Source organism: Mauremys mutica, chromosome 14 (genome assembly GCF_020497125.1).
Source record: "Mauremys mutica isolate MM-2020 ecotype Southern chromosome 14, ASM2049712v1, whole genome shotgun sequence".
Lineage (NCBI taxonomy): Eukaryota > Metazoa > Chordata > Testudines > Geoemydidae > Mauremys > Mauremys mutica.
In genome coordinates this window covers 29,935,705-29,962,472 of record NC_059085.1, presented here as the reverse complement: position 1 = coordinate 29,962,472, position 26,768 = coordinate 29,935,705, and positions in this window count along the sequence as shown.

Genomic DNA, 26,768 nt, shown 5'->3' with positions numbered 1-26,768 from the left:
CTGGTTAGTCTTTGGTATGAGCTCTAGAGAGTATTAGTAGTGGAATTAATTTCAGCAATGAGATACTGAGGCCAAGCAAAGTGTCCAAGGTCACTAAACTCCAGATGGTACACTAATATATTTACAGGACTGATGCCTCCTGGCATTTTCAATTTCTTATGTCGAGTCGCTCTTGGAACCAATCAAATTGAGAAGCTGGCAGTTGCAATTTTCCCACAAAATTAAATGTACAAGATTAAAGCTCCTGTTTTTAAGCAGCGATTTGCTATGCTGACATGGAGCCACTGTTCCTGACTCTTGTTGATTTTCACTAAATGATCACCCCAGCACATCAAATTCAATCTACACACAACAGATTGGTTGTCTATAGGAAAGTTTATTCACGTTCACTGTCATTGATTTAAGAAAATCTTTTAACTAGTAGAGGCAAAGCACATAAAAAAATTACAGCTGGGCCAAGAGAATCCTGCATGAAGTAATTACCTCTGACATTAGTCAAAGGCCCATGGACAAGTGGAATATTTGCATTCCGCAATATGAGCTGTTGCCAATCCTGCAGGCATTCCCCTTAAAAGCCCATTCCAATATTTTCAAAAGTGTGCACGTACTTTTGTATATGCTCAGTGCGTGTGCAGTTTGGATATTTATGTGCACAGAGATGTGTGAACATGCAAATACCCGACTTGCAAGTGCACATCGGGTATTTTTTGTACCTCTTTGAATGACTGTGTCAGAACTTTAAGGGCCTTTTCATCACTAAACTACAACCAGAATTTTTTATCCAGTTAGAGGCACAGTCCCTGTAACCAGTTCCAAGTAACAGTTCAATTTGTGTCTACACAACAGTTCTTCTGCCATCACAGCTGGGTCTGCAAGCCCAAATTACCATGCTCCCTAACTGTGTTTGTATCAGTGCATTCTGGGGAAATGTAGAGAGCTATCCCACAGTGCTTCAGAATGGAACAGTCAGCTCAGACGAAATGCACACAGAGGAGCACTGGTAGTACATGGGGCAATGCATTCCTCGATGTCCTATCACACGCTGAGCTAAAAGGAAGGAGGACAAGCCAAAATGATCATATTTTAAAAAAAAAACCCACAATGACCTATGCGTATTAATGCAATTAATGCAACTCTCCCCCAAAATATAGAGCATGAAGAACTGGATACTGGAAGACAAACAGGCTCCAACTTTGTCATTTGAAGGCAGATGAGTTGTATGACAAATATACTTGCTAGCCAAAGTTTTAGGTTGACAAATTGTTTGATGGCTTAAAATTTGGACGACAATGCCATTGATGACTTTTTGAGCCCTGGGAAGTCTGCAGGAGAAGAACTTACTTCCTTCCCCTCCTGCAAGCCTCCTGGCCCTCCTGTAGACCTTCAGAACTCCTCATCCCCCTTACAATCTCTTCTAATGCCCCAGTATTCCTATGGCCTTGGTTCTCCTCCCCCCCATCACTACTGCACCTTCCACCACCCAATCCAGTCTTCTTCTAACTACTAGAAAATGCATGTTAGATCTGCAGGGAGAAAGAAAATGTACATGTATCAAATGTAAGCAGTTCTAGCTTACAAGGAGTAAACTGGATGGAGCAGTGGCTAGCCAGAGGAAGCAGGCTGAGTCTCAAGCACAGTGCTGGCCAGGGAAACAGGGAAGCCAGTGAAGCCATCATAGCTGCTCCATTTAATACTTAAAGTTTTCTCTGCTGGGAGCGTAAACTGTCTCTCTTTGCCTGACACTCAAAGCTTTTCAGACTGCAAGGTGCCTACTATGTCATGAGTGAAACTCTGAGAATCAGAGAGGGGAAGCTGCAGCACGGCAGTGTGATTTTCAGTTCTCTGATGTGTGCATTGAGGATGGCAATATTGCTGAATTGAGCGTGAGCGTGTTCGAGAGAGCCACTAGTGTGTGAGTGTGGTTGAGTACTCTGGCAGTGGGATACTACTTGAAGATAGTACCCTGAGTGTGAATATTGCCTCAGCTGTGATTTCTTTACTACTTAGAAATGCACTTTGAGCCAACTCAACTCTATATTAACCAAGAGGTTTGGATGGAATAGATGTTAATTTCGGTCCAATAAAAACATCCTGTAATTTTTCATCCAAGTGTGGCTAGATTCTTCAATTGACCCACCACATTGGCACATGATGGAGCTTTGCTGACTCCCTCTGGCAGAGGCTGTTCATTAACCCACCTTCGCTATGAAAGGAGGAAAGAGTGCCCTTTTCACTCAAAAGAATCTATGGCTGAGTAGTGCTTGTAGGAGGAATCCTAGAAGAATGCTTGTGCTGGAGTTTCTTGTTTATTTTAGTTAACTTGCTAATAGAGAAGGCAGGGGAAGAGTTTTAAAGCAACGGCATGTTGAGTGTTTGGGAGCTGGGAGATGCCACCTTCTCACCAAGGCACATGATGCTCTTTGCAGCAATATTGTTTTTAAAAACAGAACTGATTTTTTTTTACAGGTCTACAATTATGATGGGAAGCTGGTAAAAACTGACCAGTATGAACGATATCTTGTAAAGAATGTATGTAGTACATCATTTTGCTCGAGTTTACTATTTTCCTGCAATTTGCTGAATAAAACTGAGAAACATATTACAGTACTAGCATCACACACAGTAAGAATGAAAATGAAATGAGAGGTTTATTTTAAAAAGTAACTGGTCAAAATGTGTATGTAATAACACAGTGCTCATTTTCTTTCCTGATCTACATCCAGAGTCCTGATGATCTTAAATACATAGCAGCTCTCTATGGGCAGATTACCAATTTATTACTGGGTATTCTAGGCACAGCTGATGATGAATGAGAGACATTTGTATCACTAATTCAGCCCAGCTCTAAAAACATTTTTTATCCTAATGAAAACCTCAACTATTACAGTATGTCATTGACATCCCAAATATTCTGGCCTATGTAAATGAGATCCCAACTGTTATTCCAGTAACAATTCTTTATACATGTTAAATACCATTGGGATGCTGATCTTACATAGATTTCTAACCACATCATTGAACCATATGGTAGTTTAAAAATAAAATAAAAGGGAAGTACCATAGTCCAGAGGATGTCTGACATTAAAACAAAAAGGAGGAGATATATATAGGCTGGTCCTGAAGACTACTTGATTAAGATCCCAGACCAGCTCTGAGGAATCCCATTGACTTCAACAGGATTATGATGCACTTAAAGTTACACACATGACCATAAAGCATCTTGCTGAAACAAAACTTCATATGGATGGGGGTGCAGCTAATGTGATCAAGTTAGAGATGTCAGGCAGATGGCAGTATTATTGTGGAAGGGGTTCCTAGATTTGGAAGAAGGGATCTTATTAAGTACCCAACAACAGAACCAAATTGTAACAAATACTCAAGGACAATGAATGCATGCACTCCAAAAAAACAAAAAAACACAAATACTTAAAAATTGGGTTTCTTAAATATTTGATGGCCAGGAAGTATGGCACACCAAAGACTCGTTAAATTATTTAACCAGCAAATAATTCCAGAGTTTGCAAAACATAAAGGCTCTAAAACTTCAGCAGTGATGTCTCTCCAACCTCCTGCTTTATGAGCAAGAAGAGGAAAAAAGATCACAGTGACCTGCTGGAATAAAAAAAAATAAAAATGTTCATCAATAATATATGACTCCTCTTGTCAGAAATATTTCCATTACCATCTCTGGAGGAACAGAGACACTATACACAATAGAAGAAGAGTCTTCTTGTTTTTATCTCTGACCAAAATTCTCATTCAACTGTCACTTGCAAATATATCTATACCGATACATCGTAAGAAACTTGAGCTGAAAATTATTCTGGTGAGGAATTAAATGATCTCCCATTTAGTCTAGATCCTGTGTAGTGTATCATTAGCATCCTGAGTTTTGACAAGCTGAAATGCACTCACACCTCTGGTCACAGTGAAGCTTCACTGAGCATGAGGTTTAGAACCCTAAGGCAGTTTAAATGCTTTAGTTACTTGTATGTGATTTTTTTTTCCCTGCTGTGAAACCAACAGAGATATCAAAGCAGGTAACATCTCTCTCTCTCTCTCTCTTTTGGAGTGAATATTTAAAAACAAACCATTTGGAAATGGGTATGCTCTAAGCCATTAAAAAGTCCTAGATGACAAATTAATTCTGCAAAGTTATAAACTAACATGTTTCACCCTTTCTTTGTAGTTTAGATCAGCAATCACAAACCTGACAAGGCCCTACCATCAGCAGCAGCTATAAGAAAATGTAATACTACTTGGAACATTTACTTGGCATCCATGTAATTGTTCCGTTATTAGAAATAAGTGCAGGCTGAACTTAATGTAATAAAAAGGTTTAGCTCCCTATCCCCCTTACACATTTTAAATTCCAAAACTCTGGAGTTTTGTGTTTGTTTTAATATCTGCTACTTCCATAGTATCCAGAAAAATAATTTCAATCATGTTTTGAATGCTAACAACAAGACACTCACTTTATATTTCAAAAGTTATCTAGCAGGTGGCATAACACACAGCTTCCTTATCAAGCAACCTGCTATGCTATCTCCCTATAAAAATGTCCTACAGTATCTAGGGCATATACATAAGGGCTCTACTGTGACATACTGTATTTGGATCATTGCAGGGCTACACCAACCCAATTCAAATAGGAGCACTGGGATGACCAAAGAAAGGCACAATACTACCCAGAGCTGCAGAGGGAGTTCCCCAGCGGAGGCACCATTTCATGGAGTGCAGCTTGTGCTCCACAACAAGGCCAGCCAGCTCCACAGGCTGGTGAAGATAGAGAGACAAGGACATGGCAAACAGTGACCTTTAGAACTTTCCTTTCCTCAACACCAAAATCATGGGCTGCTTTAGTATGCACACTATGACCTAGGAAAACTGAAGCTGCAAGGAAAGACTAGAATGTGACAGCAGAAACCTTATTCCAGACCTGACCAACTATGAAACACTCCAGGTTCATCTGCATTCTGCTGGAACCCTGGATCCTATCAATCTCAGAACTGGGTATGATTTATGATTCCCTAATGATGGATGAAGTTCAGGTGTCCCTACTGAATTATTAGATCTATCCAGAGTCTCTGAAATCTATCTACTGAGGTGTTTTTACAACACTCCTCACCATAGTATCTGAGCACTCATGTTCATGAAAAGTGAATTTCAAAGCAAAATTCAGCATTTGTACAGGAATCCAATCACAATTAAACGACAAGGCTGAACCCATAGACCAAAAAATTGACAAGATACTAGAGTAGACTTTAAAAATGAATATATCTGGGAAATTGTAATCTGTTCAATCTCCAAGCAGAAAGAGAAGTTGAACACATCAAACAAATGTTTTTTTCCTGAAAATATTCATGCATCTTTAATTGCTATCCATCTTTACAGCCTCTTTAATTTTTATCCAATCTTAGTGCATATCCTATAAAACCTTATTTGGCCCATTTTGTTAAAATGGTACATGAAGCTACCAAGAGAGACGGCATGATTTTGGGCTGTATTCTCAACAGTTTGTTGCTGATACTTAGTTCTACATCGTTTTATTTTTTTAATCAGTTCGGAGCAGTGCAGTTTCTTCCTTTCCCAAGCCTTGGCCAAGATAGACATCGGGATGAGAAAGAGCTATCTGAGACCTTAATTGACTGGTCAATTTACTGGCTTGCAATGCCTAAACTGGTGTAATTGACTGCCATTTAGTTGACAACAGTCAAATATTGTCAAATATTCCAGCAAGAATGCTCTGATTTAAGTGGCAGCCTATCTTTCTGATTGCCATTCTATCATTTTTTAGAACGTCATTTCATTGTGTTTTGCATTTTGTGAGTCAAAATAATGCAATTAAAAAATTATTTTCTGTACTTAGGCATAAGTCTCTATCTAAGGCAGTGGTCCTCAACGCAGTTCCTGCGGGCGCCATGGCGCCCACCGGGGCATCTATGTGCCCCCATCTACTGGCCGGCGGAGAAGCATCTGCCGAAATGCCGCCGAAAAGCGGCGTCACCAAGAGGCGTTGCCACTGAAATGCCACTGATTTTCAGCTTGTCCGCCAGCCACGGTCCTCGGTGGCTCGTTGTCCGGTGCTCGCCACCCAGAAAAGGTTGGGGACCACTGATCTAAGGCTAAGCCTAATGGACACCAAAAAGTGTTACTCTTCTTTGTTACTGTTCTAATAAATTCGTGCTTTAAAATTCTTGACTTTTTTGACATTATTTGACTGGTCAATTAACTAATTTTTTGAGAACCAGACAAATGCCCAACCCAATACTAGTTTACATCAGGAATCACTCCACTGAAGTCACTGGAATTTCACCAGTGTAGAATAAGTATTCTGTAAATGAGAGCATAATCAGATATGATGCTGGATGGCAAGGGACAGCAATTTGATGAACTGATGAGGCTTTAGCTTTTCCATGTCCTGCTGTGATATGTGCATCCCATGTTGAAGACACTCAATAGCCCTGAACATGGATCTTACACGACTCTGACAGAATTCTATAGAATACTGTATCTTAAAGAAAGTACTACCCATCTGAAATCTACAAACCTCAAAACAAAATCTCTTTAACAATCTTATAAAATAATACCATACACAGTGATAACTAAGATATAAGTGATATCTAAGCATTTTCCCATAGCTGCAATAGAAAATAACTATATTATTTCAGGTAATGTTGCCTGGTAACTGTTTTCAAATACTGATTTTTTAATGGCGGCTAGTGTGTTTGGATCATATCCCATATTTTATAAGGATTTGTGATAAAGTATTTAGACTTTGACAGTCATTCTTGCTTTTCAGTTCTTGCTTTTTGTTTCTGGATGGATGGACAGATGGCTTAAACAGATTTCAGCAATGCTGTCTTAACACAATTACAGTACATAGCATTGATTGACTATGTAAGGGACAGGCTATTTTTTTGAAGGCAATACCCAGAAAGCAAAAACTGAATCCTAGTAGGTGACGTTTGGATAGAAATGCATAAAGTCAATCACTATGTACTGTCCATTGGGAATTCAAAATGAATTGATGTGTTCACTTTTTAAGATATTGTGGGCTGAAATATCTATTTAGAAATAAAGCTCTATATAAATGTATGTTGTGTACTGTTACTTCAAGTTATGTTCTGTTGTACCCTATTAAAATAAATACTGCCATGACCTCAGAGATGAGGGAGCCAAAAAAAATTCAACTGACATGATGTGGCATTTCATAAAATATTAACAATATTAAAAACAAAACATTGTTCTGAATATCTCCAGATTACCAAAAAGGCACATTAGGTATTGAAAACATCTTTTTCCTCACCCCTGGTGTCAGGAGCCTTGTGCCAGGTGATATTATGAAACTGGAGATGTACAAAAGATTATTTTAAAAATTCATGACAAGGTGCACTGCATTAGTGAGACTTGCCGCTCTCCACACAGGGTATTTGGTTTCATCAGGGGTGAGTCCCCACTAGGAAAGTAACTAATCCATGGTACAAAAATCACCTTACATGTGGTAATTAACATGAGGCAAAATCCTAGTGAAGACAAGGCAGTTGTGGTTCTAATATGGGTTAGCTGAGAGGCAAACCTTGGGCTTCTCATTAGCATTTACCTCAGCCTTCTAATGGTGTCAAGGCTAAAACCTGCCATGTCCACACTAGGACATATTAGCAAATTAGCAAATACGCTGATAAAAATAACTTTAATTAGCATGGGCAATGAGAAATGCAGTATAAATATGAAGTCTTCGCTTGTTTTTATGAAGGGGCTAACATATGGCTGGCTAACAAAGCAAAAATAAGAAGTCATGATTCTCTGTGTAGGAATTTTTTTAAAAGATGCTTTGAATAATACAACCTTTTCAGTGTTTTAAACATGTCTTATATCAACCTACACTAAAATGTAATGCAATATGAAAGGGAAGTAAAGTTGTCATTTTAATTAAGCGAAACATATTTTGGACGGGGTATGTATTGGCACCTCAGTTGATTTGTAAGGAAACTGAAACTTTATCCCCACATAATAGAAATACTTTTAGAAGTACAAGGAAATTCTATTCAAGATTGAAAATTTCTTAACCAAATATCTTGAATACTGTCTTTCAGATGGAAATTAATAACACTGTCTAATTTTAGGCAAATTTTAAATGTTTTCTTGGTGTTACAAAAACTAATGGTTCCCTATATATCAGTAGCTGGTATTTTTGATGACCATTGTTCAGCAAATGGCAGCCAGTTATTAAAGCATTTACTGGGGTTCTCTCTCCGATGTATTACTCTGAGGCTATGCAAAGAGATTCCGTAATGATGGTATTTAGGATTTTTAATAACTGGGTTTTGAATGAATGCTTATTTTTCTTTAAAATAAAAAAATAGAAAATCAAGAACAATTATCTTAATTGTACAAATTCAATAGAAAATCTTCATTTCATTTTTACTGTACCCAAGGGCTTTGTCTAATCTATTGTATTTATTTAGATATATAAAAATGCTAAAAAAGGGTGTCTAATCACACAGTCTAGCTGCCCTGGACATAACTTAGAAATACATCCTCACTGCTGATGTACAGTTTAAGTCCATCAGCAGTGTCCTAGGCAAAAACTCAAAACCCCTTCCCCTTAAAGAGTTCTTCTCCCATAAATCCCCCCCTCCCCCGCCCCATCCCAATTTAAAATGTTTGGGAAAAACAGATGAGCTTTGCAATGTTCCCTGAAGGTCATCAGATTTAAGCTATTTCAGACCAAAGGGAGTAGTGAAACCAAAGCCACAGAACCCTCATAGGGAAGGCCCTCTCTCATTTGTACCAACAGGGCTCTAGTTCTGATCTCTACTGTGGCCACATGGCATGGAGAGCGAGGCTCACTCTCTCAGCTGGGTATGTCCTAGGCCATTTAGGGCTTTAAAAGTCAAAACTGATTCCTTTAACTTTACCTGAAAATCGACAGTCCAGCAGTGAAAATCTTGGAGCACTGGTTTAATATGCTTGTAGTGAGATACAAATTTAATCTGACCTTCAGACGCTCTGCATTAAGTAGCTAGAGGAAATTCAACGTCCTCCAGGAGGGCTCTTTCTCCTCAGCAGCCGCCACTTCCTACCAATTTAGGTATTTCCATGGCATGACCAGTGAATGTACTGATGTGCTAATGTGAGACCGTGGGGTTTTCCCTGGCTCATGGTCTTGGAAACACATTTTAAAATGACATTTTGCTGGCAGACTGCTCCGATAAGGAGAGTGTTAGTCAAACATCAGAAACAACAACCTGTCAGCTGAATATTAACCCCTCCCTTCCCCACCCCAAAGTGATACTCCCCCAAGAGACTTTCAGGTTAGTATATGGTTATTTAATAACTATCTGAATTTATTTAAACAAGTGGAATAACCCCATAATATTATGCTATATTATTATAAAATATCAATTGTTCAGTAGGAGTAGAGCCTACTACAAACTTTTCTAACTGGCAGAAAAAACAGAGAAAATTACCAAGATGTGGGGCCAGATTCTCAGCAGGTGTAAATCAGCAAAGCTCCACTTCCCTTAATGGAGCTGTGCCAATTTACACCAGCTGAGGATCTGATCCATTGTTCCCTCTAATGATCATAACCATATCAGCATGGCCACAAAGTATCCTGACAAATTAGCTGTCATTAAGTCATTGTTCTTTTTATCACACATAGTCCTCCTACAGCTTGGGCTCGCTGGGCCCAAGTCTGATCTCATGCCATTGTAACTCCATGGACTCTGATAATATGAGAGGACAATCAGAACCACTGATGGCCGTGGTTGGAAGTCTTTTAAAGAAGAGAACACTTTTAGATGAATATGAAGATCAAGAAAGCTCAAAAAAGTCTCATATGCATAGCGTTACTCTTAGACTTTTATAAGGATTTCTGCTGTACTCCTTGTATTCCTTTCCACTGCTGTCAGCTCAAACCATATTTGGCCCCATTTCTCTGAATGCAATAAAATTCAATGAGCAGAGACTGGTTGTGAAAGTACTGTAGTTACACCCTCCTACTCTTAACCTTTCCTGGTTAATGATCTTTAGTTCCCTGCCAGGCATGTCATTTTGGGAGACAGATGCCCTATGTGAGTATTTTAGAAGACGACAACATTACAGTTGCAGGAGCTCTCTCCTCACTATGTGGTTTGTAACCAAGAAATTACTCTAATGTATCTTTTCCAGTTGTTCACTGTGATTTATTTTTATTATTTTACTGTAGGCCATAGGTGAAGGTGGCCTGACATTTCCGTTTGCCCAAAACAGTCTTTGGTGATTAGCAAGAATATATATCAATGCATCAGTCACTTTATTTTATATAAAACCGTTAATGCAAGGCACCTTGCAGCACTTTACAATATAAAATATAAAATGTCAAAGCAAATAAAGCAGATGAAACTAGATAAAAGTGCAATTAAAGTGGTACCATACGTTTGCTATATAATTCTAAAAATCTGCTAGATAGTCCTCAGATCTTACCTAGCAGGGCAATTAATTCCTCAGAAAGGGGCATAAAATCTAACATGTTGAGAATTAAAGAAAAAAGCGTGCACACATGGTATTTTCAAAAGTTTCGCCAAGTGCAGGGCAGTAATTGTCCAGGAACTGGGAAAACAACAATAAAAACTACCATTCAGAGAACGATGACTGGCATGGGAAACGTTCACTAGAATCTACAAGTCCCTCTTGCCCTGCTCAGGGGACTAGCCCTATCTGAATGCCAACAAATACTATTCGTTTTCCCCAAAGCAAGTTGAAACTTTGCAGATTACATAACTCCTTTGCAGATTACATAATGAATAATCTTGTTGCTGTCTTTTATGGTATACCTTCTCCTCTACTGAAATATTAAAATAATTGTGCCAAAATCATATTTGATATAAGTGAGTGCATTTCTATCATTGCATCTGCTTGTACCAGTTTTTATACAGAGATATATACACACATATACAAATTCTTGTTTGACACCAAGGAGCCTGAGAAAAATTTATCAGACTAAGCAGGCAGACCGCACAATTTTTCTAGAGCAAGCTCCCGTCTTTCTTTCTTTAGAAACGACAAAGAAGGCATTCAGAATACACATGGAGTTAATGATAAAGATAATCTTCAAAGTAACCCAGTCTGGTGTCAAAAAAGGTCAAACTAATAATGAAATCCTTCTCCATGCTGTAGATCTGTGAGGTCCTAATACAGCTTGGTTTGAACCCTATAAATTAATCCAGCACAGAAATAACCAGTTTCTCCCATCATGTCAGTTTAAGTTTCATAAAAAAGCTCTCCAATCTTATTTTGTTTTGTTTGCTGTGGTGGGCCCACAGGCATCCGCATTTAGACTCTCCTTCTCCAATCTGACAAAGCTGGGGGTATGGGGTAGGCGAGCTCTCATACCCCAAAGCAGGAACTCAGAAAGTAGGGAGAGTCAGTCTCTGTTCCCTCCTGTGTGCCACCCCAAATGACTCACAGACACACATTTCTGAAAAATTATGGTGCAGGCGAAACCCTACCAAGAAGGGGAAAAAAAGATGACTTCTTGCCTCCGAGACTAACATAAATAAAGACTGACATTTTATTTTGTGGACGAGTCATCATTTCTGTTCAGTTGGAGGCACATAGGGAAAGATGAATAGCAAAACTGTCCAACTGACTTATTTTTGATGTGTTCTGTGCTTCCTGAGAGTAAACTCTAGGGGACTCACATACACAGTTGACTGTAAATGATGTATTACCTATTAATGAACTGAACCCACACATATAGAAATACAAGTGGGCAAAATGAAGTATATAGTACATAAATACTGTACATAAGCTACCAGCATATGCAGGCAACATGTCACTTCATGTCATATCCTGTCATAAAGATCTGTGAATGTCTAAGCTCTTCATGGTAGAGACTACATCTAGCAGAACAGGATCGGATCCAGGCCCCTGAGTACTATGGTAATAGAAACAGCAAATGATGATGATACTCATAATGTAGAGTATCCTGTAGTTTCTGTTTTTGTCCTTTTGGGGAAAGACCTTTCAAAACGTATTCTGCTTTTTGGGATTTATCAGTAATCCCACTGTGAATTTTATTCTGAATTCCAATCCAAATGTCTGTGTGTATTTCATCTGGTATATCCAGTACATTGGCTGTGCACTGGAAGCATAAGATTTACTGGATTTTGGTATTTTTAAATTGTCTATAAACAATATATGTGCCACTACATACAAAGCTCATTGTGATTCTCTGCTGACATGTTGTCTACCACAAAGTGTGTGTAAAAAGCCTCAGCAGGCTACTATTTTATATGTCCATTCGGCCTACAGTACATGAACTCTTTCCCAAATTAAACGTCAGGCAACAGAAAAGCTATAAAGCCCCAAAGGTTCTCACCACATCCTCCTAAGGAAATGGTTAATCAGCTTAAATGTGGTAAACAAAATGGAGGCAGTGGCCTATCCAATAACAGTTGTTCTAATGCAGGGGTTCTCAAACTGGGGGTCGGGACCCTCAGGGGTCATGAGGTTATTACATGGGGGGTCACGAGCTGTCAGCCTCCACCCCAAACACCGCTTTGCATCCAGCATTTATAATGGTGTTAAATATAGAAAAAAAAGGTTTTTAATTTATAAGGGGGGGTCGCACTTAGAGGCTTGTTATTTGAAAGGGATCATCAGTACAAAATTTTGAGACCCATTGTTCCAATGGCTGTGAACAAGGCATATCACAAATCACACCTCAAAAGGTGGCATTTTACTTTTAAAACGTCAAAATCGGCATTAAGGTATGTCAGCTATTTATCCAGGGCATCAAATGAAAGGTGTTTCTTATGGAATACCACCAAAGACACTTGGCATAAATCATCCTTCAAGACTGCAGTCACCAAAAGAACCATTTTCAGGGACTGGAAATCAGTGCGTAAACTGAACATTGTGGAATGCAAAACTCAGTGAGTGAATTAGCACATACAGAGAGACAAATGAACCTTGGAGGGAAAGAAAAGTATTTTGTGCAGATATTCAGGTACATGTTATTGGAATTTTATGGTTAATGAGTTCTATGTTGTTATCAGATGTACATTTCTAGTCATTTGTTTTTAATGTACAGTATTGCTTAACAGTCTAGTCTTTCATATCTGGTTGTTGGGCCTGTTGCAGTACATCTTGTATATCCCTACATCCTCACCTCATTCCCCCATCCTTTCTATTTCATTGAAAATATATTCAAAGCCTGCAAAGATGTGCGAACTGTAATACTGTCATGTACCAAAGCGATAGTCCACAACTAAATTAAGTATTTAGTGCATCTAAACAGTGAATATATAGTTCTTATCTAGTCCACCCTACAGGTTAAACTGTTATGTAGGTAGTGAGGAAGATCTCTCCTCCTGTTGAGAGTTTTCATCCTCAGAAGGGGTTTCTAAAATTACTGCAGGAGGAATGATCAAAGGACTCTCAGCCTTTGTGGGCAGATATCAGTGAAGCCAGAGCTGCACTTCAGTGCATTTCACTTTCATCCTGAGGTCTAATCTCTAGACAATAATCATGCAGCTGAAAAGTGGCATAGTCTCACATCCAGACTTTGGAACAAAGTAAGCAGAATTAACACAGATAGTATTTCTTGTAGCAAGGAAAAAGTGAAAAGATGTTTTTTGTTTAGCTTGCTTTTGCACTTGTGTCAATAAAATAGACAATACTATAGTATTTAGACTTCATTGAGACAAAAACTGACAATAAGATTTACAGCAATTGCCTACCCTGCGCTCTTTCTAACAACTTGTACATTCCTCCATGCTCCAGTTTAGAACTGCTATAAAGCCTGTCATATTTGATGGGAAATGACACAAAGCTGCAATATCAGCAACTCACATCATGAAATGGAACGCTGACAAATTCACCGTGGGACACCTTAACTGTCAACTTGTTTTTTTTCCCATTCATTGTAGATTTTTTTCCCTTTCTTCTTCTTCTGCCTTTTTTTCCCCCTAACTTCTGAATGAAATCAGGATACTATTTAGTAATGGTACTTTCCTGATACATTTGCCCCTTTTCCTAGAAAAGAGAGTCTATCCATTTGTGAGGATATAATTATCTCCAGACAGGACCTACCCCATCCTACATGCATAAGATGAATATACACATCTCCAACACCTGAGATGTTGTATATTAATTTGTGAAGAATCAGATTGTTGTTCAAATACAGACAAAGGTCAATGATGTCTGAGTTGACTTTTGCTCCTCCTGATTTTTTGTCCGAAGTATTATAAGAAACAGACGCTTCCAAATATTAGCCAATGCAAAAAATAATGGGCCACATTTCAAACAGGTTACTGTGCCAATAGACATGGCACACTATTTATTGTGACTGTACATACAGACTGAGCAGTTGTACATGCAAATGACTTCTGGTCATTTTCATAAACAATTACCCAACTTGCATGCACAATCACTGTAATTGTACACACAAATTACACATGCACAGTGGATTTGGTTTTCTAACTCCTACATGTTTATGTCAATTTTAGTGCAAACCAACATTTTGATTAATCATTACAATATCAAATTTTGCCACACGACATGATCCTAAATGTGTGCTCTAAAATCCTTCACCTAATGTACAACAATCTTTCACTTATTGCTAATAATTTTAAGGCTAAATCAAAAGGACATCAAGAGGTGTTAACTTTGAAAAAGAAATAGAGAAAACAAAAAATGAACTTTAAAAGTTGGATGCAATATAGCATTTATGCCTATTAAAGGATTTGAAATAGTTCAAGTATTGCTGTGTTTCCTGGTATATACAGTATGACAGCTAGTGGGTTGCTCTGACTGATGAATAAGATAAAATTGACATGAAATCTGCTTATCTGTGCTCTATGAACAACAAACTAACTCAGCTCCATTTAGGTATCTTCATTTGTAATTGTTTTTCAATGTAAGCATAGTCTGAATGAGCTCTTCCCTGACATCTAGTGGTGAGTTGTGGAAAAGGACTTCAGGAGCTGATCTCATTTGCATGGGCACACCCACCCTACCTAGAAGCTCAGCATGGTGAGATTGCTTGCCCAAATGATCACTTGTGGCTGGTGTTAGATCCCCAGTCTCCTTGTTATTGGGGCAGGTGTAATGAAGCATTGCTATCCTTGTTGTGTGAATTGAGGGCAGCAGAACTGTACCTGGCATACCCCAATGGAGGGACTCACCCTCAACTGAACGGCACTCACTAGGCAGGGGACATGGGTTCCAAAGCTCAATGAGTTGAGAGAGGGTAGGAACAGGAACTTCTACATGGGGGTGTGGGCCCTGTTTAAGGGTCCTAGACACCATTTGACCCATCTTCTCTCCATGGTATAATAAAAGAGCTAATTTGGACTCAATTGAGAGTCTTGTTACATGCTGCAGAGCTGAAATCACTGATATCTAGGCCTAAGAATTAGATCTACTCTAGGACAAGGTCTCTGATGCAAGATCCTGCCCAGTGTGCACCAGTAGTGAGGCTCCCCCACCAACAGCTGAAATCCCTGAGAAATGTGTTAAGTGGTGTGCCCTGAAAACATCTTGGCAAGCCTGGAGAGGCGCAGCTAGCGGAGAGGCATGAGGAAAGGTGTGGCAAGTGGCCAGCAGGGCGGCTGGCAGAGGGGACTAGAGCAGAGCCCCGCAGAGAGGTGCAGCAATCACCGGCAGGGCAGCGAGCAAGTGCCCAAGCAGAGGAGGGTATAAGGTGCCTCCTTACCGCCCTCCCTTCCAGAGAAGGGATAGGCACATTAAAGGGACTTTTGGGTTGCTGGACTTAAGAACCTGAGAGGAAAAGAACACGGCCCAACTTACTTGGGGGTGGGTCTTTTGCTCATGGTTTATGTTTATGAATCTTTGTTGTGGTGTTTCCCTAAATTAATGCTGAGTTACTTCCCTCCTTTTATTAATTTTTTTTGCTACACTCACACTGTGAAGGGGAAGTATTGCCTCTTAGAGGCGCCCAGGGGGTGGAGTGTAATTGTCCCAGGTCACTGCGTGGGGGCTCGAGCCAGTTTTGTGTTGTGTTGTTGAAAAAGGAACCCCATTGATACTGAACCTTGTTGCTGCCAATTCTGAAAAATAAAGGACATGTATTGATGTAACCCTTCTGCCAGTCAGATACAATAGTCATCTTTTATCTCTCCATTATTATGGGTGCATATATTGTACTGAATAATTAGTTGCCTTTGATTACTTCAGAAATGATTTTATGAACCTACATAAAGGGGTATAGTAGGTAATCTAAATATTGTCCTTTTTTACAAGTTACTGTAGCCCAGCAATTATTTGTATTGAGAAAAAAAACATTTTGTGGAAATTAGACCATGTAGCCACCTTAATTTAAAAATGAAAAAGTGTATTTAAAACTTACTAATATTGTACTCTGAACTGGGGGAAATCCCACACAATACAATAAATAGTGTATAAAATAACCTTGCATCAGAGCCTGCATCTTCAATTAATTAGAAATAAAAAATCAGTTATATTAGTTTTTCCCTTGAAGATATTCTCTCTTTTATACTAACCATGTCTAGCAGCGGTTTGCTCTGATTGACCTTAATTTAATTTATTTTTCACAGAAATATTGCTTCAGGGTTAAACATTTTTGTTGCTAATAACTACACATGTTCTATTACTTGGCCTTAAAGATCTTCCATCTTTCTGAGAACATTTGTTTTGCAAAACACTGTAGCAGTTATCATTTTTAAAAACATATAATATAATTGATTTGCAATTATCAACAGGGAGGTAAGCCATTGCCCATATTTGCTAACCTAATTGTAAAATAAATTGTTCCTTTCAAGTCGTAATGTATTGCCTCAAGTGATCACTACTTAGCACCAACAGACTAGAGTAAATAGAGTGGCAGCAGGAAGTCTGAGAGATAGTATTACCCAGTTCTCCGTGTAATAAATGTTCTCTTTTAGAGTATTGTTCAGTTCATAGATGTAATTTCTAGAGGTTTTCCTCCCAGTGGGATGCAGACCACGTGTCAGTTCTAGGAAGTAGGGCCATATTCTGAAATACAATCCACCTTCCTGTGACTTTTGTGCCATCTACTTGACGCACAGGTGGAGAAGGCTGTCTAACATACGAACCCTGCTTTGCTTACACCAGGGGTGGGCAAACTTTTTGGGCCAAGGGCTACATCTGGGTGAGGAACTTGCATGTGGGGCCATGAATGTAGGGCTGGGGCAGGAGTTTGGGGTGCGTGAGGGACTGCAGGGTGTGGGAGGGGGTGTGGTGTGCATGAAGGGGATCAGGGCAAGGGCTTGGGGCACAGGAGGGGTGCGGGGTATACAAGGGGGTTCAGGGCAGGGGGTTGGGGTGCGGGGTGCAGCAGGGGGCTCAAGGCAGGAGGTTAGGGGGCTCAGGACAGGGTTGGGATGCAGGAGGGGTGCAGGGTATGGCAGGGGGCTCAGTGGAGGGGGTTGTGGTGTGGGGCGCAGGAGGAGTTCGGGGTGTGGGCTCCGGCCTGGCCCAGCACCACTTACCTGGAACAGCTCCGGGGTGGCAGCAGTGCGCAGCGAGGCTAAGACAGGCTCCCTGCCTGCTCCGGCCCTGCAGTGCTCCCAGAAGCGGCTGGCACCACATCCCTGCGGCCCCTGGGGTAGGGGGAGCAGAGGGCTCCGCGTGCTGCCCTCACCTGCAGATACCTCCTCCGAGGCTCCCATTGGCTGCAGTCCCCCGTTCCCGGCCAATGGGAGCTGCGGGGGAGCGGTGCCTGCAGGCGAGGGCAGTGCATGGAGCCCTCTGCCTCCCCTCCCCACAACTAAAAACCTGCCAATGTCTCCACCAGAGTTAGTCCTGTATACCAGTCTTGGTAACTAAAAAAGAACATTAAAAATAAATAGTAAAAGCTATTCAATCTGTGAAAAAAATCCAGGGTTTGATCAAAAGGCCAGTGAAGTCTACGGAAAGACCCTGACTTCAATGGGCTTTGGATCAGACCCATAGGGCATGATTCTTATTTACGCCATCAGACCCATAGTTTTTCTTTATACACTCAGACTATTTTCATATGCTATTATTTATAGTGTGTAGGATTTTTTTAAATTTCCATTTTCCAAATTTCTAGTTTCTATTTTTTAATCTCAGCTATCATGCTTAATAGATTATTCCTCCCATTTAAGTTTCCTGACAGCTGCACAAAGAAAGATCTTTCTAAGGGCTGATTATGAGGTTGCCTCTAATTTTCATAATCCTTTACCTATTGATTAGACTTGAGCTGAAGGTACTCCAGTCAACAGAAATATTTTGGGACACATTCTGATCTCATTTACACCAGTGTAAACCCGACACACCTTTATCAGGTTGGATTGACACTGGTGCCACTGCAATTACAATCTAGACTTTTTGCCTGGGGTAGCTTTTATATGCTACAATATGAACATTTTTGGTGGGGTAAGAAGGTTCTCTTTCTTCTTTCAACGTGCATGCAAAACTCTCAATTAATGCAATGGTGCATCTACACTGAGACAATAAGTATTCTACGACATAGATATTTTAATCCATTTTCATATATCAGAGTTTTCAGTCCTAGAACCGATTTAAGTCGTCTCTTTTCTATATAAAGCTTTTTTACTACTACTACAGAAATATAAATATTATATTTTGCTGAAGAATAGAACTGTTTGAATGTTGACAACTGCTGCCATCCTTCAATAAATACAGCTAAAAGGGCTACAGGGAATTACAATTTATATAAGTTTCTCATTATGAAATTAAAAATTCAGAAATGCTAAATTAAATTATTCTCATAAGGCAATTTTATATGGAAAAGTTATTTTGTTGGTGTGAACAATCACTGCAAAGCTTTGAGTTTGCTGTTATTTATCCAGAATACTCACTTTTTATCATCATGAGCCTGCCTGAATGTGCTTACCACATTAAGCTCAGAGAGAGGAGTTAACCTAAACATAATCACCTTAATTCATACTACACAGCTAGCAGGAAATTTAGGCTGTACCAAGTGCAGGACTCAACAGAGAAATAAGAACATTCAGAAGGTCTTACCCCCATTCAGAATGTGATCTTTTTTATGTTGTTGCTTTATAGCAAACATGCTTAAGGCAGGACGCGTAAACATCTGTGATCTCACTTAGAGAAGCCAGCAAGCACCCACTGAGCACCACAGCAGTGAAATGAGCACTTTGTAGAATTTTGTTTTCTCACCAACATGGGAGAGGTTGAGCAAGAAAGAGACAGAAAGGAGATTCCCCTAATGAAGCTCTCACTCCTTTTACAGTTTTCCCAAAAATCCACCACATGCTCAGTAGAACAACCCTTCTTCATGTTGGCAAGCTCCTATGCAGGTAAGTGCACCCACTGACATCAAAGTATTCATCTGCGTAAAGAAGGGTCGTACAATTGGGCCCTTAAATTATAAAGTGGTGAGCAGCATTCTTTTGTCATAAGACTTAATTATATGCGAGCACATAAAAAAAAAAAGCATGGTGCACTAATTTACTGCAGCTATCAAACACATGAAGGGGAGATTTAATTAATAACGGGTCGCATTTACATTGTGCTTCCCAAGATTAATTTACAAAACTGATATAGAAACAATTGTACATGTTCTGGTATGGCTCAGATCAAGGACTTCTGCCTGTGTAGAATTTACAAAGTTGACAGAGGTCCCAAGGTTAATATACCTCAAGCCAACATTTTCAGGCAATTCCTTTAAGTACTGAAAGCAGAGACTTATTGTGCCATCCCCAGTGGTTGCTGGCTGGTGTCAGGGCATCCTCACAGCTCCATTTGCAATGGCGCCAGGAGCTTGATGAGATGGTGACTGTGCTCACCCACATACCTCTGAACTCTCCCACATTTCAAGAAGTCTCACCTGTTCTGGTCCCAAATTCAGTGTCCCCTTTCATAAGCTTTTATTACTAAGAGTTATTTAAAATGCAAAGCCATGAAACTATTACCAAAAAAATGTTATTCATAGTAAAGGAAGGAATCCCACAGCATTTTAAGTTTCTTGCATGAATATTTTTGTGTCCCTCCTTTTTGGTGCATGCCACATACTGTGTTCCACACATTTGAGGGTTGGCAAATTGAGCAGCATGGCCACCCTCAGCATAGGGGAAGCACTGGCTTTTTGGGTCCTTTCACCCTGACAAACCCACACAGAAGGAAGATACAAATGAATCTTCTGTTACCAACACTGAGAACAAGGAACAAGGATACAGAAATGACTGGAGCTGCCCTGAAAAGCTATTAAATATCAAATAATAAAGAACAGACTAATAACCACCAGCTTTATAGTTATTAAAAATTATGTCTATCTCAGATAAACAGACCAAAAAATGATGTATTTCTGGGATAACAAAGAGACCTCATGCTAAGATTTAATTAGTGATGTACATGTTCTTAAACATACGCTACAACTACACATCAACTGGACAGTGATGCCTCTCATACTTCCTGACTTTAGCACTTGGGCTTCTTTTTGTAAAGGCAAATTCTTGGCTGATCAAGCCCAGCAGAGGTTGGGCTGTTTCTCCTCTCTTTTACCCTAATAGCACCCAAAACTGCTGGGAACAAGGAGTTTCATTTATCCATCTGCAAAATACCCTATTTGCCTTAATGATTAACTAAGGTCCATTTGCCTACAAGTTTTATCAACATCCTGAAATGTATTCTGAGACTTCTGTTGCTCCCCAAGCAATCTTTGTAAGCTTCTTCCCAAAGCTATTTTAAAAAAATATATATGAAGAGCTGTTTGCTTTTAACAAAAGATGATCTGACCAAGCCATTAGTGTCTGCATGATGAACGAACAACTTTAGCTTGTGCTACTAATTCAACATCTAACAGTAATAGTTGGTACAGTAACTAATGATATAGTACAAAAGCAGTCTTTGACAGCTTAACCTGCATTGACCCAAATATATATAAAACTCCTGCATCCATATTGGACTGTTTGGCTGTGATCTCTTAGCTCTACAATAGACCATTTCAAAATGCCTTATGTAGTTTCTAGAAAATGCAGAGGTTTCAAATGAGACTGAGGCTTGCTCCCACTCTGCTTTGACGTCTTAGAACTACATGAATAAATGTTGTTATAATTTGTACAGTCAACACTTAATCATATGTAAATATTTTGTTGGCATTCGATTGTGGATAAGTTTCATGTATATTTCCGATGACCCTCTGTCGTCTCTTTCTCTATTCCATCTTCTCTACATATTAAAAGCAAACTATGAAAGAGAGAAGAATAGTTCAGGCCAGAAAATCCTTATTTAACTATATCTCCTTCTGAGATCAAAAATTTCACTGAAATTACTTACATATGTGTGAGTAGTGGAAGTAGGACATTGGTAGACTGTAACAAATAAATAGACAATTACTTCGGGAGCTAGAAATCTATTTGTAAACCATAATTACTTGGCCAAATCAAAATGGATTTTCACCAGATGACTGAAATAGACATTTCCAACTGAGGGACTAATTCCTTGCCAAATTTCAGGTTTTTGTCCCAAACCAAACAGGTATAAAATTCACTATTTTTTCATTATAATGACTAAACTTTCCTCCCAACTTTCTTCACATTCAAGAACAACTGAACCATTTTTGTGAAAACTTTACAAAAATAAACTAACTCTTAAGCAGAGACCAGAGTTGGAAAATGTTAGCCCGTAAAAGAATGAAACAGGTCCTTTAGAAAGAAACGTGTAAGCAGTCTTAACTGTGTCACTATGGGCTCCACACATACCACATTTAGTGGAATTACTTTACTGTATTAGGTCAACCAATAGGACTGCTGTGGATTACTCTAGTACCTGGAAGCCTTTAGAACTACCAATCTCCAGGCCAACAAGCCATGGAAGCGTGTTTTATCCTGGTGTGAGGGTCATGATACTGGATATGCCACTCTCCCATTCCCCTTGCTAATGGGGCCTAGCCTTAGAGGAGACCATTTACTCACCTCTCCTGGTGAGAAGAAAAATGCTGCAATGATGGACAACTTTAAGGGCCACAGGGCAAACTTGAAGAAAATGATAAAATGTCCAGTTGTGAAGGGATCCAACAAAAGCAGGTAGGATGATTTTTTTTTTGAGGGAGAGAGACAGGTAAAAGGGGTAAGTTATCAAAGATTATGACACAGTGGTTTAAAATAGTAAAGAAAAGTGAGTGTGATATTAAGATAAAAACCATCTTCTCCTGTAGATATCATAAAAGAGTTTTCTCCTAGTGTTCCGCTGGGGTGGAATTCAGCAGGGAAATGAAGCAATTTGAAACTGTGGTCTACACAGTATAGCTAGGTCTCAGCCCATCAATAAAGCCTGTAAGTGAACAAGGAGGGGATTATTATTATTTTCCCTCTCTCTTTATCCATCTCTCTCACATAAAATATTTTTTTAGCTAATGTAATGTCAGGTGTTATGTTCCTGTGTATAAAATCACATCAGTATTTGAGAATACACCATACCCAGCGCCGCGTACTGTACTCCACAAATAAAGCATCAAGGCAATACAATCCCATGAAGCAAATCACATTGCGAAGCTACTACCTCCACCTAGGAGATTTCAAAACCTAAAGTCCTAATTCATGAATATTTTATTGTACATGGATTTCCTCGGGAACTTTATTACCACATCATCCCAAGCAAATATGTTAAGCCAGATAATGCTCAAACAAGACTCTCACTGGAGATTTGAGAAATGGCAGGAAACCCAGCAGTCTATTACCTGAATCCTAAACTGTTCAATACATGCAATATTGTAGAGGACTAACACACAAAGTAATTGAGCACATTCTCAGGGAAGATTTTTGGGACCACCAGGAAGGAGGAACTGAGGGGCCTAGGTGTGTCATGTTGAAGTTCCTTTTCATTCCTATGAAAATGCTTGAAAGTGGTTTTCTTAGCAAGAGTGGGAGCTGCTCCCTTTTTTTTGCTGGCTATTTGGACATCCTATAGAGGTGATTTGGTGTGGTTAAAACTTCTACATCTAAAATAGGTTATTGTCAATTAGTAAGCATAGACTTTTTCCTTGCCCCCTCCTCCCCCCCCCCAGTGTTGTAACAGGACTCTTCACTTACAGGACAGATGTTCCAATCTCTCAGTTGGTAGCTAAGGGAACCTGGGAGAAGGGAAATAACTATGCAACAGCTTCTTTCAAACATAAGCTGTCTCTGGATGCTACAGGGCCAAAGGTTGGGTATGGGAAGGCATTTGGGAAAAGCAACCACATGTAAGAGGTTCCCTTCAGGGTAGCATAAGTTACCATGCAAAATATATTCACATTACTATTTCACTAAAAACTCCCCTATTCATGGCTCTTTCAAATGGTGGATGGGATCTGGATGATCTGGTAAGGCTGTAGCCAGTAGCAGCAAGGCAAAGGGAAAAAACATGATTGGTGCTGCAGAGGGATTGGGTGCTGGAGCACAGATGGATCAAGATCTAGGAGAATCTAAGGAGAGGTTACCCCTAGAAGAGCTACCAGATTCATCTCTAGCTGCTCTGCTCTACTAGTGGCTTTATCTTCAAAAGAGAACAATGCAATGGAGCAATAGCCAAAGAAAGTCTCCGGGACTGTGGGGACACTGCTTCTTTTCCCCATGGAGAGGAGCATATGGCTCTTCACCTGTGTTGTACCTTCACACACGAGTGCCTAGCTGAACAGATGTAAAAATATTTTAGAAAGCTTTCCATGAGAAAGCTCTTATTAAAAATCCTAAACTGCACAGTGTGTAGAATAATGCTGCCTGCCTGAAAATGTCATATTCTTGTCTGAACAGCCCAGTATCGTATATGCTCTGAATAAAGATAAAGATGTAATTGCTTTTCCTATTACGACTCACTTGTGCATCATAGATTTTTTAATATCCTGCAGAACACATGTATTGTGTAAAGGAACCAGGTGAGAGTAGTAAACAGATGTAATGTTATTTTTCTTTATGATAGAGCTGAAAGGGGAGCTCTAAGGAAAGGCTTAGGTTTTTAATAATCAGCTATGGGCGGGGGGGCGTGTTTATTTTGCCTACAGTGAAAACATTAAAACTTAAGCAACGGTCATTGTGAAAATGTCATACCGCTAATAGTTGGCAATAAAGGGATTGTTTCTAAATGAAATCACTCACGGTAGTTTTGTCTACACTAAGACATCATTGTTAATATTTCCCATCAGTGCGACCACCAATTCAGATTCTCCAGTGACAACAGGTGGGGATTTTCAAAAGTGCTCAGCGTTGGTAGCAAATTGACGTCATTGAGAGCAAAGTTAGGCTAATGCTGAGCACTTTTGAAAATACAATCCAATGAGACAGAAGAGTAGACAAGATGCCGGCAGCATATTAAGCACCATGTCGTGTTCTGAACAGTGTAAGGCAACATGATGCTTAAAATGCAGGTGGTATCTAAAGCCACATCTACAGTAGCTTCCCTACTGTTGCTACCATTGGTGGAGCTGATACACTAATAGACTGGGTAAATACTGTACGTGTGTGTTTGCAGGAGCATGTACTTTTCTTTGTAACTTTTTTTTTCTGTGTCAATAGCATCCCCACACCAAGTCTTTGCACCGATGGCTCCATAGCACTGTCCCCACTAACCTTGCAGAGCTTTTCCATGGCTCTACTCCAAGATATCCAGAGGTAACTATGGCCAGAGGGGTTCCTGAGCATGGGAACATGACAGGGTCTCCCACAAATGCCCCAGGATAATCTGGGTCTTTGTTTTTAAGGACATGCTTTAAATGTTTGTAAACGTTAATAACTTATTGATGCCTTGCATCCTTCAACTGAGGCTACAACTAGGAGTCTGTGATATTAAAATGGAGAATTAGTCACACCTGTAGCTCAGAATGTTGTGTGTCTATCTCCAAGCAATACTAGGTCATGTTAACCTTGTAACCATGTTAACCTTGGTTATTCTTGGATATTCCCTCAGTTGCTAAAAAAAATTCTGACTGATGTCTGAAGGGAAGCTAAATCACATTCTTGTGAAACTCCAAGGTAACTAGAACTTCTACAAATGAAGACAATGCTCATGAATGAAAGAACAGGTTGCATCTTCAATACAATTCAGCCATAGCTAAACTGAACATGGAAAGACTGTCCTGCGACAGTATGAATTCCACTTGACCCATGAGGACAAAAGAACAGACTTTGAGGTCACAGAAGGATGAACATGGTCTTTTTCCTTACAGGTTCAAAGGCCCCATCAACTGACAGATGCAGACCCTGCTTATATCCATATTTGTTTCTAAAAACTGGACTGTCATGCAGATAAATCCTCATATGACCCAGTGCTTGGGATTGTCTTCCTCCATGCAGATGCTACCAGCCCTTTTGACATCGATGGGAAAGGATCCACTGGTGATGGTTCACATTGGCACTAATGACACTGCATCGTGGGATAACTCACAGATAGTAGATAACTTCAGGGAACTCAGAAGCGTGCTAAAATAGAAGAATGTCCAAGCTATCCTCTCTGAAATCCTTCCCGTCCCACAAGCAAAGGTCTTGGAATCGATGAATCTCCTAAATACGCACCCAAGTTTCCGAGGTGCAAAGCCTCACTTCAGGTGCACACACATAGTCTCGTTCTGTTGGAGCACAGGAAATGTGAGCTCAGGCTTTTATTGTTGGAAATGCCATTCTGTCTCCAGCGCCACATTCTTGTACCAAAATCTACTATTTCATCACAATGGTAGCTAACAAAAATATCTCTTAAAAAGAGCAGTTGGTCTGGCCATAAACAAACTCCTCCATGAAACCATGGATGCCTCCATGTGCATATACTGTTGTGGATTCACTTTATAATCTCACCTTAGAAAAGGTTTAAGCTTTAATCTTCAAAGGAACCTAAGAGAGTTAGGTGCCCAACTTACATTAAATTTCAATAAGAACTGGGCATCTAACTCCCTTAGGCTCATTTGAAAATGTCAGCCTTAAAAATTTTGGCTTTTCACAAGGGGAGCCGATCCCTTTTAGAAGCCATCCAAGGGCTGAATTGACACAGGTGCCAAATTACACTTTTACCCCTTGAGTAAATCCCTCCAGAACAAGACAGAGGTATACTGAGTGATACCATGAGCTTAAATTACAAATTCATATGCTACTATCTTTCCTAAGGATAAAGAGAAGACCATGGACCAAATCCTGCCCTAGTGCAAACTGGTGTAGCTCCACTGAATTTATGCCAGCTGACATTCTGTCCCTCTGTCTCCTTAACAAGCACAAAATTCACAAAAGGGAAAAAAAGACAGAAGAAAACGATGTTTTGGTTTGCTCTTGCATGCAAAGTAGGAAACAGTCAAATATAATTCTAATAAAATAAGTAAAAAGTAATAAAATACTAATAGTAATTAATAATCATTTGAAAAAAGTAAGCGAAAACTGGCAAATAAGCAAGATTTAGTTTTAAGCTCTCAAAAGACTATTAAAATAACTTGATTTTTTAAAAATACTAAAAAATTCTTTGGCAATGCTAGCGGGTACAAGAGTTGTCCCAATTTAATTCATATAAACTGCAGAAAACTAATAATGATACTAAATAATTAGTAACTATTATATTAAAATGCATTATACATACTGATTAGATCATATTAAAATGAAAAGAATTTGAATTTATTTACACAAAAACCTCAGAGAAAGACAAATCTATAGACCATGAAGATGAATTCCTACAACAGTGACAGCTGATTGCACAACCAGCTTTCAAAAAAATAATGTTTATGTCTGAACAGCACCAAATAAAGGGCTTACACCCAAAATACCTATATGTATTTACTGCAATAGATTCATTTAATGCACCAAGTTCAAAGA